This window comes from Zalophus californianus, chromosome 2 (genome assembly GCF_009762305.2).
Source record: "Zalophus californianus isolate mZalCal1 chromosome 2, mZalCal1.pri.v2, whole genome shotgun sequence".
NCBI classification, from domain to species: Eukaryota; Metazoa; Chordata; class Mammalia; order Carnivora; family Otariidae; genus Zalophus; species Zalophus californianus.
In genome coordinates this window covers 194,562,601-194,579,786 of record NC_045596.1, presented here as the reverse complement: position 1 = coordinate 194,579,786, position 17,186 = coordinate 194,562,601, and the positions used below count along the sequence as shown (strand labels likewise).

At 40.2% G+C, this 17,186-nt stretch overlaps 1 pseudogene; it reads left to right on the top strand.

Annotated features, from left to right (window-relative positions):
• Positions 1–11,572: 11,572 nt before the first annotated feature.
• LOC113924527 lies at positions 11,573–12,377 on the top strand (annotated as a pseudogene).
• The last annotated feature ends 4,809 nt before the right edge of the window (positions 12,378–17,186 follow it).

The following is a 17,186-nucleotide window of genomic DNA, read 5'->3' as shown; positions in this document are numbered from 1 at the left end:
AGTGGGAGAGGAACAGATGGAGTAAGAGAGAGAGAATCTCAAGCCGACTCCCTGCGCAGCGCAGAGCCCGATGCGGGGCTGTCTCTCACGACCTTGAGATAATGACCTGAGCTGAAATCAAGAGTTGGACACTTAACTGAGCCAACCAGACACCCCTCCCATTAAATAATTTAATGAAAACAATTTCTAGGCATTCAAGGCCTAAGAAGTTTTGCCACACAAAGACTAACACTGAAAATAGTTTGGATAAAGTCACTTAAATAGGGAGAAAGAGATCCAGGAGATGTTTAAAGATTTAAGATGGTAGATGTAGAGGCTGCTTTTAGGCAAACAGGCTTGAGCAAAGGAATGTAGAAAGGGCCAAAGCCACCACCTGGCTGAATGCAGGCAAGGCCATCAGGCCACCCACCTCAGAATATCCACAGACCCTAACTAATCAACGGACTACTTACAACCAGGCAGTTACCAAAAACGGGAGAATTCCATAGGTGGCCTTACCTCCTCACCGTCCCCCTTTAAAAACAGCCCCCACTGCCTCCCTGCAGACCTCCTCCCCTCTGCTCTCCTGCCCACCGCTTCCTTGCTGTGCCTTCAGTAAACTTCTTTGTTCGGCCTCAGGTGAATCCTTTCAAAGCCTGTACCACCAGCTTCCACCGAATTGTTGTCCCACCTCTGGGGGCACCGCGCAGGAGGAGCCCGTGCTGGTCGGGACTGGGTCTATCTAGCGCTCCTTGGGGCGCTGACGCTCTCCAGCCGCGGTGACTCCTCGGGGCGCATCCGAGGCCCCAAGCGGGAGCCAGCTGGACGGCCCTTGCCCGAAAGGGTGAGGGATTTCCCCTTTTCCCTTCAGAGGGACCCTTCCCTCCCTGTCTTTCTCTTCTTGGGCTTCCGCAGGCTAACCCTGGTACTCCTCAGACAACCGAGGGTCTTCGGCCATGGCGGCTCCAGGGGTGGTCTGAGGGTCTGGGGGTGAGCAGGTCAGACAATCTGCACCTGTCACGGCAAAGGACCCCTTTCCTCTGCTCTCTCATTCCCTCCTGAGGCCTGCTCCCATGTCCTGCACAACTGGCAGCTCGCTCAGGTAAAATCCGTGCTCCTTCGGGACTCGGTTGGGACCCTTCCCCGACCCCGACTGCTCCCAGCCACCTGCTTCTCCGGTCTCCGCCCCTTGTCTTGTCGTCTCTTCCGGGGGATCCGGCCACCATCTTGATCTGCAGGCAGAGCGGGCCCTGCGCGTGTGAGCAGCGACTCCTCCGCTCCTTCTTCCCAGTGGTCTGGCCGAGCGGTGCCAGCTCTCCCCATTGCCAGGGGATGCCCCCACAGGAAGTGCCGTGCCATTTGCGGGGACCCTCTTGGGGGGACACCCCAATGTCCCACCCCAAAAGAGTCAGTCGCCCCGTATTTGCTGCGACTCCTCCCTGAGGTGCAATGTCATTAGAAGAGTCCCTTGCCTCCTTTTAGGTCCAGTCCTTTTCCAGGTCAGCGGTGGCCCTGACTGAAATTGCGAGCACAAGTCAGAGCTCTAGTCCCTTTGGCAGAACACCACTTTGGGAATCAACAGCCAGTCTTTCCCAGTAGGGTACCCCCCCCTTCCTTAGGACTCACACTTGGGCTGTTTTCTTAAAAGGTGGAACAAAGTTGACCCCCAAGGCCTGATGTTTCCTGGCCTCAGTACAAACCCCCGGATCAAGGGGTACAGCCCTCCCATAGAACTCTCTCATGTAAGACTATTTTCCAGCCTGACCTCCTTGGCTAGAAGTCCTCCACAGGGTCACAAGTCCCATCCGTGTCTTGCTAGGTTTCATGGCCCTATATCAGGTCCCTGACCCAAGAGTCTCTTGCAGAGCGTGTTTGGCGGATAACCAGCCACTGCCGGACATACTGGCAGCTGACTCTCACTCTTCCTCCTCCTAACAGATGTGCAGACTTCTCCCTCATTCATTTCCTGGGTTAATGTCTATGATCATTACAGCCAACTATGGTTAGTCTGCCTCTGGTTGGGGATTTTAAGGAACATTCCCAAGCAGCTGCTAAACACCCTTTGTTTTCGGTAAGTCCTGTCTTCACAGGACATGGACTGCCTGTTCCCTCTTTTTGGTGAAAAAACCATGGCGTCTGCTTGGCCAAGCATTAGAACCCAGAGTCCTGTTTCTCTGCCTTCCCTTCCTCCTGTCTCTGCACCACCTTGGGTATGGCCCGCTTACAACACCCACTTCAGATTTCCCCAATGGTACCCCAGGTAAAAACTGACAGTGGGGAACAAATTGATTGACTTTTAAGTGGACCCATGTGGAGCATACTTTGGTATTTAAACTAATTGAAACTTTTATTCTACCAAGGATTACTGAAGGTCAAATAAGCTCGTGTTACCCCTGTTGCAATTTGTCATCAAAAGATGACTTAAAATGTTGGTTAATTTTGTCTGTCTCAAAGTTTTCTTGGGTAATTGTTAAGATAGCTTTCAAAGTCTTGGTAACCTGAAACTTTAGAAAGTTTTGCTTGGATGATAAATTGGATTGAATTCATTGGGCATATGCGTCTTTACCAAATGAGATAAAATACTAAAAGCATTGATTACTGAACGTAGGTTTGCGCTTTTGGCTTATTTCAAAGAAACTAAGGATATTTGCATCTGTTCTGCTTATTTGATTCATAAATTTGCCATCTAAAGAGTTCTGGTGTAACAGTTCACCATTGGTTACTACTTAGTTTTCACTGGAGACTACGGATTCTAAGAGTTAAATATTGCTAAATGGAATTAAGACTGAGGGAAATAAGGGAAGCAACTCTATGTGTAAGAAAGATCTAAGGAATGGGAATACATTTTTGTTGTAGGTAAAAAGTAATTTTGTCCTAAAATGACACTGGTTGTTTGGAGAGAAATAACTTGGGATAAGTCTGAATGCAGAGGAAAGCTGTAGAAGTTTTGTGAAGGGAAATCTTTGGAAAGGAATTTTATGTGTGGTCAGGACACACTAATATTGAAATGAATGGATTTTATTTTATTTTATTTTTTTAAGATTTTATTTATTTATTTGACAGAAAGAACAAGCAGGGGGAGTGGCTAAAAGGACTTTTAGGATAATACAGGTATTCGATATCTTTAAGATCAGAAAACTGAAATGGGTAAGAATTTCCAGAATGAAAAAGCTGCATTCAAACTGAATTAAGAATTAGTAAAACAGGACTAAAGGAACTAAAAAAGATGATTGTAGTTTTTATAACTTTGTTTGAAACATTGCTGGTTCTCTAATGTTTGCTCTTCCAAATTAAAGAAACTTTCTCTTAAGATAGCTATGACTTACAAAAATGTGATAAAGTATTCATTTGTGAACAAATTCAAGCATTTAACTTTTCTCTCTAACCTGAACCCTCTGAAATTCAAAAGGTCTCAGTGAGTATTCTTTCTTCCAAGACCATCATAATCATTTGCGTAAGTGCAATAAGAATCTGTTCTTATAATAAGACACCATTGGAAACATTGGCCATTTTACCAAAGCTTTGACTGGAATGTTGCATTTGAGAGAGACATGCATAGACTCAGATATGACCAAACAGCTTTAAGGAACAAAGGTTGACTATGAAACGTGGAGCCAAAAAGCCCCTTGGAAATGTTGGCCTGATACCTTGCTTACAGAGTTCTCAGCAGCCTTATCAGGTGAGTAGAGAATGTCATTTCCTGGCAGGTGCAGGAACCTCAAGGTATTTAGGGACCTCAAGAAGAGGAATTCATTCAAATCTACAGGTACTGCAGGCATGTCTGATGGTAAGTACTTGTCTTGGCTTCTGGGCCTAAGGAGGCTACTGAAAGTTCAATCAAGATTCCTTGTGAAAAATTCCAGCAAAGCAGAGTTTGAAAGATCTGTATGGCTAATTGCTATTCTTGCTGAGCTCATGCAAATAATTAGGCCAAGTTTGTTAAAAATTGGATTTGTTTTGCAAACGAAGTAGTCTTGATTTGGCTATCTCTGGAAATAAGGGTGATTTTAGAGAGAAAAATTGTGTTTCAGTAACCCGCCTTTGTGGATGTTAAATTCTAGTTCTGTTTGTCTTCGCATGTTGTTTGCCTAAGATAGACAACTTGAGGTAAACTGCAGAGAAATTGCCACAGTAGCTCATGTATAGAACATCTTCATGCTTGTTGTTCTGTAGGGATAATAACAGGACCCCATGGACATACGATTATTTGAACAGCTAGAAAACGGGATTGATTCCCCGACAACTATATAACTCAGCTAGCATCGTGATCAATTCTGTGTGGCTGTAATGACAAAATTGTTCACTAAAAGCCAGGGTATACCCCAGTCCATGGAGTTAACTGTGGATTTGTGGAAATAACGGATGGCCCCACTTTCCCTATGATTTGAATTAAGTGATGCACTTAGGAATGCCCTTAAAAAGTTCCAGGCACAGGTTCTTGTTTACAAGAAGACACCAAAGCATAAGTGTACTAAAAAGCTGACTATAAAAAGACACACTAGGAAGACATTAACCAAAAGAAAGCATTATAGGGCGCCTGGGTGGCTCCGTTGGTTGAGCGACTGCCTTCGGCTCAGGTCATGATCCTGGAGTCCTGGGATCAAGTCCCACATCGGGCTCCCTGCTCGGCGGGGAGTCTGCTTCTCCCTCTGACCCTCTTCCCTCTTGTGCTTTCTATCTCTCATTCTCTCTCTCTCAAATAAATAAATAAAATCTTTAAAAAAAGAAAAGGGAAAAGAAAGCATTATAATGTGTTAAAGCCAGGTTAAAATAAACAGCAAAACTTGAAGAGTGGAGGGACTTATTACCTAATGATACATTCTATTAACTAAAAGGATGTAGCAATAAATATATGAGGCAAAGTTGATAGAACTATAGCAGGAAATTCCTAAGAGATTGCAATTAAAACATTTTCCTTAACAGTTATTGACAGGTAGGCAAAGAACAGAATATCTAAAAAATACAGTTAACAAGGGTGAACCTCTGGATATATAGAGTTCTGCTTCTAATGATTTTTTAAATATATGTTTTCCCTCCTCTAAGTCAGAAAATTTACAAAAATTGATGAGTACTAGGCCACAAAAAGTCTCAAATTTCAATGCGTACATTATACAGGATGTGATTTTATGAGTCCAAAGTTAATCATGAACAGAAAAATAGCTTTGCTTTTTAGCTCTCAGAACTCGAGAAAAATGCAATGCAGTAATAACCATCAGAGTCAAATGCCTTATTTTTGTTTGCTCCATTTGTTTTGTTGCTGTTTATTATCACATTTTTTCATAAATGAGAATTTTCATCTATCCTTCTATTTGTATATTGCTTACTTTGTTACTTTACTGCCCATTAACCCTTCCAAAGTCTTTCCCTTAAGTCTCAAATTGCTTTTCATTTTAAATGGTAGGATAAACACTTTGGAGTTTATATTATCATTAAAATGGTTCCATCTAGGTTTTGTGTTTAAAACCTCTGAGTTTGGCTTTCCTGTGTTTTTAACATTAAAACAAAGCCAAAGGAAGAAAATCAAAACAAAGTAAAAACTTGAGTGAAAGCAGTTACTTAAGTAGCACTATAAATAGAACATCAGTGGATATTTATAATTGAAACCAATAATGGGGAAATTAGAAAGTTTACAAAAATACAGATTTAAAATCAATACACAATTTTAAGCTTAGATTCTGCAAAAGGTGACCAAAAAAAAAAAAAAGATTGTGTGAGTGTGACATATGATTTCCACGATAAATGCTAGCATGTATTCTATGATTTAGTCACCAAAATAGGTTTCTTCTATTTTATGAGAACGAGTTTTTAGATGGAACTGCAGAGGAGTGATTAGCACTGCTTCGCCTCACTGGAATTACTCAAATACTCTTCTTATCCTCTGTTCCCAACAGTTTTTACTTTACTTATTCATTGCCAGCTGGAAGGTAAATGGGTCTATAGAAACTACTCTTAGAAGTAAATGAGAATTCATTGAGGGACACTGAGCTTTTCTGGCTGGTAATTTGCTTGATTAGTTGCATAGAGCATATGTGTTCATGTTATTCTTAGATTTCTCTTGTGCATACTTTCAGATCATGTGTCCTTTTTTCCCATATGTTTCTTATCCTGATCCTTCTGCTTGGAAGGAAAAGGTTGCCTATGACAACTGAAGTTATATTTTTAGTTCATTTATCTTATTTGCTTGAACATTCTTTTTTTCTTCCAGAATGAGGTGGAATCTAACCAAAATATATTCCTGCATCAGCCAAATGTCATCCTCACTCCTGTCCATTAAAAATTGTGGTTCACTTTATAAGAATCAGTGCCAGAGGCCAGAAAAAATTTTAACTCGAATAATCTACTTTGTTTCAATCCCAAATCTCAAGATCATTACTTTTCTAGATACATATTAAAAACACTTGGTGTGCACATGTATGCACGCCCCCCACACACACACCATAGGCCCTAAACTGTGAGCACATATGTGTTATATGAAAAATATATATATTTAAGTAGTTATATATTATACATTAAAAGTTATGTATTTACAAGAAAAAATTTCAAACTATGCCTTATTTTTGAAATTAAGACTGTCTCAGAAAATACAGGGTGTACGTGTTCACAAACAACTCTTGTTATAATTTAAACCTGCTTTAGCTTTTCAGTTTTTCTCAGCTCAGTTTTTCATGAGACTAGATACCCACTTGAAATTTAGGGGATATGGTTTCAAATTCATTTTATTTTGTCCATGTTTAATTATATTAATAATATCCTCCATCAAAATAAAATCCAGAGTGAATATGGAACTTTCGGAAAACATATAATCCAGTGTTTCATGTGGTAACATATGTAGAACTTTGTGCTAGTTGTTAAGCCATTTTTTCTGTTTCAACTCCTGCCTTCTGCACTCTGCCTTGCGATGCTGTGGTTGGCGCTCTGCAGACTGCATTTCCCTTGTGCCAGTAGGGGGTGGTAGAGAGACAGTGGTAGGCTGGAAAAGGAGGGAACTGTACATTCCTGTTTGCCTCTTGTCCTGTCAGGGTCACCCAGCAATTCCTCTCTTCCCTGCCAGTGGCAAATTGACCATTGGTCCAACACTTAGAATCCTCCTCAACAGGCTCCCTAAGGCACATCAGCACCAGCCCTCCTCTTAGGTCTCTATCCAAGCTCCACGGGTCTCTTCCCTAAGCTTCTGAGGCACCAACACCAGCCCACTGGGGTGACCACCTCGGAGATCTAAGTCTCATTTCCTGCAGAGTAGTAAGCTTTCAATTTCTCCTCTCTTCTCTCCAGACCTAGCAATAGTTGCAGGTAATTCCTTCCTGAAGTTATTACCTCTGTGCTACCCTCCTGTTCCCTTTATTGCCATTTCTCTTCTTCAATATCTGGTTAATAATTCTTTATATTGAATTATCCCTAGCAAAATGAATAGTATACTTTCTGTTCCTTTATCCAGCACGGACATAATGCATTTTGTTCTCCTATAGGATCAGAACCTGTACCATTTACTGAGGCATAGATATATTAACAACCTACATAGAAAACATACATGAAATCTATATAACACCTACATATGACATCTAAGTGTCAGCAATCATTTTATGTATTTTAAGGGAATGAGTTTTTTGACAGAGGCTCTGAGACACATAATTTGGAAATTATTTATGGTATATCTTTTAAGAGTATTAGTTAAAATTGAAAAGGGTATTGTTCTAATCAACTCATCAGTTGAATCTATTAGATATATATGTCATCAGAAATAAAAGTCACATTAAGGGGCGCCTGGGTGGCTCAGTTGTTAAGCGTCTGCCTTTGGCTCAGGTCATGATGTCAGGGTCCTGGTATCAAGCCCTGCATAGGGCTCTCTGCTCAGCGGGAGGCCTGCTTCTCCCTCTCCCACTCCCCCTGCTTGTGTTCCTGCTTTAGCTGTCTCTGTCAAATAAATAAATAAAATTAAAATAAAATAAAATAAAAGTCACATTAAAATATACAATGGAAAAACCTACAAATTATTCTGTTATATTTTGGTCATAAACACTGAGAAAGATTAGTGATTCATATAACATACTAATTCTTTTTTCTCCTTTCAGCAACCAAAGTGCATAAACAAATATTAAGTTACAGTGATACAAAAATAACACTGAAATTAGGATGACTCTACCATCGAACTTAATTTTTGCAGTCTTTTTTAAGAGCAGGCTACACAATAAGAAAAAAGTCAATTAAAGTTAAAATTACACCACTTTCAGGGACACATTTACCCTTGGAAGTTTCAACTGCACAGTATGTATAAAATTGAAGAAAGACATTTGACTTAGTCCAATGTATGTTTAATTTGCAAGGCAAGGACCCACCCCTCACCATGAACATGTTCTTTGTGTTTAGCCACCCCAAATCACGTGGTGTTGGTAATTCATCAACTACCTAGTTTCTGACCATGCCACCAACTTCAGGCTCTGTAAATAGAAACTCAACACTGTGAATAGAAACTCAACATACTTTACATAATCAATTCAACCAGTGTTCATTATACAAGATAACATGAAGCGAGGCAGTAGAAAAAGCAACATGGAATCAGGGACAAAATGGGGATGTTTGGAAGGGGCTGGAGGTTGCCTTATCCTTACTAACAGAACCTATGACGACCATGTTCCCAGTCGTAGGACTGTCAATTTCCCAGACATGCTTGAAGCTGGTTTTAACAGTGTAACAAAGTTCCGTTAATGAAGTGCGATCAGAAGTGTTGTTGGTACTTTCAGGAGGTTTAACTGAAAGGCAGTAGCTGGAAGTTATACCTCTGGGTAGGATAGATTAGATAGCAATGGAACAGCACTTTTGCTGAAAATAACTATAAAATCTGGATAAAAGACAGAAGGAAAATGTTTAATGGCAGTCAAGAGACAACAAGAACTGGGGAAAGGGAGCTGAAGAAAAATTGTCAGGAGTCCAGCGGAGTGGGGAGAGAAGGTGGTGAGTTGTCAGGTATTGAATAGCTGATTATAGCAACAGGCCAAAAATGAGAGTTAAACCTTGGTCGCTTACTGAGATGGTATGAGCAAGAGGCTAAAACCAGTGGAAAGCTGACTCCTTGATTCCATTTTCCTCCATGGGATGGTGCACCGTTTGAAGGTCAGGTGGATCAGTGCAGGGGTGGGGGTTATCCCACAGTTGAAGGAGTCCTGAACAAAAGGCTCCCACAGTTTATGGACCGTGAGGGTTGGAGTGAAATGAGGGGGAAGCACTAGGCGCAGGGAAGTACTGGGTACCGACTCATAGCAGGGAGAAGTGTCTTGGTGTCCCACTCCTACCCCCATAAGGAGAGTGTGGCAGAGATACCTGAAGAGGATCTTGGCCCAAGGCTTAAGATAAAGAGATCCAAAAATGAAGACACTGGGTTAGGTATTTAAATATGTGAGGAGACAGCCGGCCAGAGGGGCCTAAGTCCTTGACAGCAATTCCCTTCAGAGACTTTCAATGCACGGGCTGTGCTCCAAATTTGGTGTGATGGGGGTAGCTTTCCTCTTTGAGGTCTGTCAGGGAAAGCCTTTGCAATTGCCTGTGGTCAGGCCTGAAAAAGCACATGGAGGGTTCTAACTGGGAGCCAGCCTCTTCAGAGGTGAAATAATTTCTGCATCGGCTTTTACTCTGGGGTCAGTTGATGAGGCAAGTGCAGTGGGCTCAGAATCTAAGCTCTGAGCCATAGAGGATGCTGCTGGAGGATGGAGGAACCAACAGAGTTATGGTAGAATTTGGCAGCCCCACGCACGTGGCTCATTTTCCCCTGAAAATTGCCAAATTCTCGGCTATTATGGGACAGGAGGTTTAAAAGCTTAGTGAAAAGCATGACAGAGCTATCAACAGACTTGAAAGACAATGATTACAGTTTAGGACCTGAAACTGGAAGGGGGTCACAGAGAGTGCCCCGAGCTCTTGGTTGAGTCCAGGTTATACTAGAAGTATGATAAGTATTAATGGGGCTACAATGCAGCCATGACTCACAACCGTTCCTATTAAGCCTCCATTGTTTTAGCATAGCAAGAGAAAGGTAAATGGTATCTGGAGGAATGAATCCTTGCCGTAAGCAAGCCTCTGCAATTTTTTACTACAGAATGGTTTTTAATAAAAATTGGTAGACTGCAAGACCAATGTCAAGACCAAAAAAAAAAATAAATAAAATAGAAACAAGCTCACAGATAATTGAGAAACTATTACCACCTGCAAAGACCTCAGAATAATTATTAGTATATTACAATACTAGAAACAGATGAAAAGATGGAGATTTTGGCAGAGAATTGCCATCTCTAAAGGGAAAGAAATGGACTCTTAGAAGTGAAGATAAATTATCAAAATGTTGTTTTGTTTTAAATAAATAGTTTTTGAAGAACGAAGGTAGGAGGAGACAGGATTACTGAAATTGACACGTTACTACAAAATTTAAAAGTGAAGTACAGAGAGAAAAAAAGAACATTAAAAATAGTACAGTTATAGGAGATTTGTGAGACATGAAAGGTCTAATATACATGTAACTGGAGTCCCTAAAGGAGAGAAGGAAAAAAAGGCAGAAGTAATATTTTTTTTAAAGATTTTATTTATTTATTTGACAGAGAGAGACAGCGAGAGAGGGAACACAAGCAGGGGGCGTGGGAGAGGGAGAAGCAGGCTTCCTGCTGAACAGAGAGCCCGATGCGGGGCTCGATCCCAGGACTTTGAGATCATGACCTGAGCCGAAGGCAGACGCTTAACGACTGAGCCACCCAGGCACCCCCAGAAACAATATTTTAAGAGAATTCTGCAAAACATCAAACAGAAGATTAAGGAAGTTCTGCAACACAGGCAAGATCAATACAGAGAATACCGCAAATCCTAATAATAATAAAAAAGAAATTACAGAAAAGCAAAGATGGTAAAAAAGGTCAAGCAATCTGAAGAAACCTTACCGTCAAAGGAACAAGAAGACACAGAGCTGGCTTCTCAAGAGGAACAATAGAAATCATAAGATAACAGAATTCTATAAAGTACAAAAAGATAACTACCAATCCAGAACGCATTAATCAGCAAAAGGTCCTTCAAAAACAAAGTGAAACACATGTTTTCAGAGGATATACTGAGATCATTAAAAGAAACACTGAATAGTGTTCAGGTGGAAGAAAATGTTTCCTTGCAGGGAAAATAGTAATGCGGTAAAAATGAAATACATTTTCATGTATTTCATGAATACATGAATACGCCTGGGTGGCTCAGTCTGTTAAGCGTCTGCCTTGGCTCAGACCATGATCTCAGAGTCCTAGGATAGAGCCCCCTGTCAGGCTTCCTGCCCAGCCAGGAGTGTGCTTCTCCCTCTCCCTCTGCAGCTCCCCCTGCTTGTGCTCTCTCTCTCTTATAAATACATAAAATCTTAAAAAAAGAGGGAGAGAAAATACATCTTAAAAATATACGGGAAAACATAAATGAATATTGACTGTAAACAAAATAATAGTGGTAATATCTTGTTGATTTAACTAACAATTCAGTGTTAAAATGCTTGACACCTTTCTGAGCTACCCAGGGAGGGTCCATACAGTGTTGTTCTGTGTTGCTGTGCGTTGCTGTTGTAACTTAAAGGAAAACTTTCATAATGTCCGGAGCTCTTGATGTCCTGCAAGTGAAGCAGGAGGGTGTCCTCAAATTCCTTACAGCAGGAACCTACTTAGGTGGCACCAACCTTGACTTCCAAATGGAACAGTACATCTACAAAAGGAAAAGTGGTGCCATTGTTGCCCTTGAAAACCTGGCTGATGTCGGTGTCATATCATCCAGGACTCCTGGCCAGTGAGCTGTGCTGAAGTTGCTGATGCTACTGGAACCACTCCTATTGCTGGCTGCCTCAATCCTGGAACCTTCACTAACCAGATCCAGGCAGCCTTCTGGGAGCCAAGTCTTCTAGTGGTTTACTGATCCCAGGACTGACCACCAGCCTCTCACAGAGGTGCATTATGTTAAACTCTGCCTACCATCTCTCTGTGGAGACTCTCCTCTGCACTATACGGACATTGCCATCCTTTGCAATAACAAGGGAGCTCACTCTGGGTCTGATGTGGTGGATGCTGGCCCGGGATGTTCTGCGCATGCGTGGCACCATTTCCCATGAACACCCATGGGAAGTCATGCCTGATCTCCACTTCTACAGAGATCCTGAAGAGATTGAAAAGGAAGAACAAGGTTGTTGCTGCAAAGGCTGTGACCAATGAGGAATTTCAGGGTGAATGGACAGCTCTAGCTCCTGAATTCACTGCTATTCAACCTGAAGTCACAGACTGGTTCTTCAAGGCATGCAGGTGCCCTCTGTGTCTATTCAGCAGTTCCCTACTGAAGCGCTGGGGTCTGCAGCTCCCACTGCTCAGGCCACTGAATGGGTAGGAACAACCACTGGGTGGTCTTAAACCGCTCTTCCACAAAGGCAAACAAAATGGAAATAAAGGTTGATGGAAAATAAACACTTTCCAAAAAAATAACAGTAAAATAAAATGTGTGACAATGATTTTACAAAAGTTGAGAGGAGGTAAATTGAATTAAAGTGTTTTAAGGTTCATGTGTAATTAGGAAGAGTGGTAAAAGCCACAATATTTTTTTTAGATTGTAATATGTCAAAATTGCATGTAATTATGGTTATTACTAAAAGAGTAGTAAAAGTAAGTTTAACAATTTAATGGACCAAAATGGAATCATGATAAAATATTTTATCTTGAAAGAGGCAAGAAAGAAAAGGGAACATAAAATGGATTGATTAATTAGAAACAGTGGTAGAGTAGATATGAATCAAATATGTCAGAGTCAGTAGTTATATTAAAAATTAATTAAATTCTCCAGTTAAAAGACTAAGTTGCCAAGGAATACAAAGCCATGTGTTGTATGCTGAGTCACTGTGTGAAGGACCACACTTTTACAGCTTTGTTGATTACAGGGAGCCAAGTCACAGTCCTGTCTGTTTCCATGGGGGTTGAAAGAGACACCCAAATTCAATGGAGAAAATTTGGGCAATACTCACGGTAGGGAAAGGAAGCAATGAGACCTTGTGGGTGAGGACTTTTGGGCTGTTGAGTGTACTATAGTTGCTTCTGCATCTGCAGTCGATGTGCTGTATGGTGTGCTTCTCTGTTCTACACCTGTCAGCGGGGATTCTTTCGATCTGAGCGTTGCACGTACGGAAGTGTTGTGAGACATTGCCTTGCCATTTACCACCAGTGGGAGTATCAGAGCACAATGCCCATGACTGTACTCTTAAAGTCTTACATACACTGATGCTGTCCTGCTGCTTGGCAAATCAGAAGCCTCAGTCACAATAGCTCTGACTTTGGAGATTTCACACCTTTCCTTACAGGTATGGTTGATAAACTCCAAAAAAGCTCACGAGCTTGCTCTATGAATAAAGTTTCTTGGGACTATATGGGTGGATTTGCAACACTCAATCCCTCTGGAAGTCAGGGAAATGCTGTTTTTGTTTTGTTTTTTCAGCATTCCACCACCAAAAGGAAAGCCTTAAAACTTATCAGACTCCGAGTATGGGTATAGTTTGTGTCCCGCTGGGGCACTCCATGTGGTCATCTATGTTGGGTAACAGGAAAATTATCACCCTGTTAACAGTTTCCAAACCAACAGGCTTGGAAGATATCCAGCTAGTTGAAGTTCTATACCTTCGGGATATCACAATTTTAATGATCCCTTTGAGCTATAAATCTTCACGATTAATGATTTTGCTGATTGTAACCTCTGGCAAAGAGGAGCAATTCCTTTGAGTTTAGAACTTGCAACCTCCCTGACACAGTTGCCAGGTAAACTCCTCTGGAAAAGCAGCTATTAGTTTTTTACTTGGCTCTTGGCAAAAGTGATTATCTGATCTAAGGAGGCTCTGTTACTCTTTTTCTGACATTTTGGGGTGGGACTTTGGGTTTAAATCAACTGTCTTGCTATTCATTTTCCACTTGTCCCATCTTTCTTGATTCCTTTCTTTTCTTTCTTTTCCTTCTTTTTTGTATAAATGAAGTATTCTTTATAATTCCATTATTTTTCCTTTGTTGGCTCACTTCCTATAACACTATGTAATGCTATTTGCATGGCTGCTTTAGGGTTTATGTTGTACATCTTTAATTTATTATGGTCTACTTCCAATAATATTATATTACTTTACACTGTAAGAACCTTAAAATACTTCCATTCCTTCTTTCCCAGCTTTGTCCTGTTGTTACACATTTTACTGCTGTATATGCTATTTATCTCATTACGTTGTTATTTTTCTGGCCATAAATAGTCTATTATCTTTTAAAGAGATTTATAGGGTAAAAAAAAAACAAACACCCTCTTTTAACCCATGCTGTTCCCATAATTGATGCTCTTTATTCCTTTGTGTAAATCCATGTCCCTATCTGGTATCATTTCCTTCCACTTGAAGGAAGGACTTCCTCTAACATTTCTTCTGGTGAAGAACTGTTCGTGATGAGTTCTTGAAGCTCTTCTATGTTTATGACCATACAAAATGGTGGTGAGAATGTAGAGCCACTAAAATGCCCATATACTGCTGGAGGGAATGTGAAAAGGTAGAATCACATTGGAAAACTGACAGTTTCCTGAAAAATTTAACAGACACCTCCCACGTAATCCACCCATTCCACTCTTAGGTATCTCCTGAAGAGAAACAAAATTTTATGTCCAAAGACTCATATACAAATGTACATAGTAGCTTTGTTTGTAATATCCCAAACTGGAGAAAACCCAAATATTTATTGACAGGGGAGTGGATAAAAAAAAAAATCACAGCACAGCCACACCAAGAAATACTACTCAGTGATAAAAAGAAGTGATTATTGATACACATGACCCTATGGATACATTTCAAAATCATTATTCTGAGTGAAAGAAGTCAGACAGAGTGTGTACAGTATTATGATTCCATGTATATAAAATTCTAGAAATTTCAAACTCCTCTACATTGGCAGGAGGCAGATCAATGATTGCCTGCAATTAGGAGTTGAGGGGGGACAGGTTACAAAGAGGAAAAAGGAAACTTCCTAGTATAATTGAAAAGTTCAATATCTTGATTGTGGTGATGGTTTTATGGGTGTATCTATGTCAAAGATGATCAAATGGTGCAACTTACATATGTAGAGTTTATTGGACTTTTTCAGTATAAATTGAGATAAAATTACATCAGTATTCTTTTGGATAATCTATATTCGGTATTTTCCATACAAATTTCAAAATGAAAGTATTAATATCTAATACAATTTTTCTAGACCTAATTTGATACTTATTACTTTTTTCCTTAAATTATGTAATTTTACATAGATGTTGGTAGGTTAAAGTTGTTTAGGATTTAGGCACATTGGAATTTTTTACTTTGTTTATCCTAATTTGTGGTTCTCATCCGAGACTGGAGCGTGACTTGCTCCTTTCTCCTGCAGGGGACATCGGCAACGCCTGCAGACATTTTAGTTTGTCACGCCCTGGAGGGTGCTACTGGCCTCTAATGGGTAGAGGCCAAAATGCTACTAGATATCCTACAGTGCATAACCCAACCCCACAACAAAGACTTATCCAGCTCACATGTCCATAGGGCCAAAGTTGAGACAAATGTAAATTATTAATTACTGACTATGTTGAATGGTAGAAAAACAAGTAGAAATGAACAAATATAGAGAAAAGGCTATTTTAAATGCAAAAATATACAAAAAATAATAAGTTAATCTTGTTTTTTAGTGATAGAATAAAGTGAAAGTTTATAATTTGAGCTACTTTAAGTATTCTAGGGATGCCTGGGTGGCTCAGTCGGTTAAGCATCTGCCTTCGGCTAGGTCATGATCCCAGGGTCCTGGGATCCAGCCCCACTTTGGGCTCCCTGCTCAGCAGGAAGCCTGCTTCTCCCTCTGCCTGCCGTTCCCTCTGCTTGTGCTCTATCTCTCTCTCTCTTTGACAAATAAATAAATAAAATCTTAAAAAAAAAAATTCCACATATTTAGTGCATGGCACCTTAAAAAGAAAGGCTTTTTGTTCCAAGTAACAGTAACTTCTAAAGAGACTTAGAACAACTGAAAATATTGCCAATGAGCAGTTACATTTTTATAAAAAGATGGGACTTGATTACATTTCATAGTAATTTAAATAGCAGTAATGTCCTAAAATATCTAAAATGATGGAAATAATGTGAAATGTTTCTTCTGGCTCCCTAGCCCTTCTCTCAACAAATATCTTTCATACCCTATTGATTTCACTGTTAGTCTCTCAGCAGATCTTTTCGTGAAAGAACAAAATAAAGCTAAGGAAAATTATAGGATAATAAATAAGAATTTATAATACATTATGTAATATTATGGTATTTGTTATTTAAAAACTATGTTGCTAGCACAAAAAAAAAACAGCATTTCACGGGATCAACTTAGTAAATATTTTTATGAAGATAATGAATCCAGTTATACTGCTTAAATTCTGATCTGTTTCTCACCATACATTTTTTTTTTTTTTTTTTAGTTTGTATTCTTAAGACAATTCAAACCTTCAGAAGTGTCCTGTATTTCGCTCTCTGGCTTCAGAGTTATAAGTTATTTGCCTTTTCACGACTTTGCTATCAATCTGGAACAGTCATTTAGGGGAGTGTCGTAGCGTGAGCTCTGTTAACGTATTCTAAACCCACTCTAAAGTGGAGACATAAACATGGTAGCACAAGACTAATTTAAGATTAGATATGGGGTATCTTTCTAAATGTTGTTTTAGTTTGCCCGGTGGGAAAAGAGTAACTCTGCAGCTTAATCCTGTTAATTAGCTTTTGGCAAACACAGCTACAAACAGTTTAAAAATCCTATCTCACTCTGATGTATGGAGGTTTAATAAAACACGCTGATAGCCACGGCTTGCCCTTGCTGTTCTCATTTCAGTCACCCTTCCAACTCATTATTGCTGTGGCTTCCGTTCTAGAAAGCAGACAATTGGAGGGAAGGAGGGGCTGGAGGCTATTTTTTAAAGTCTAACCTAAAATGCATCTCAAAAGGGCTAACCAAATCATATTAGCTCTAAACACTTTAACTCAATTTATGATTTCCATATATTGCAGAATCTGAAGTAGCTTCATGAAAATAATTTCCAACGCTGACTTCCCAGTCATGGCTCCAGGAAGGGGCGGGAAGCTTTTACAGATCTAATCAGGAGAGAAAATGAATGCACCAGACAACGAGGCAGGCGTTGCTTAAATTGAACCTAGTTCT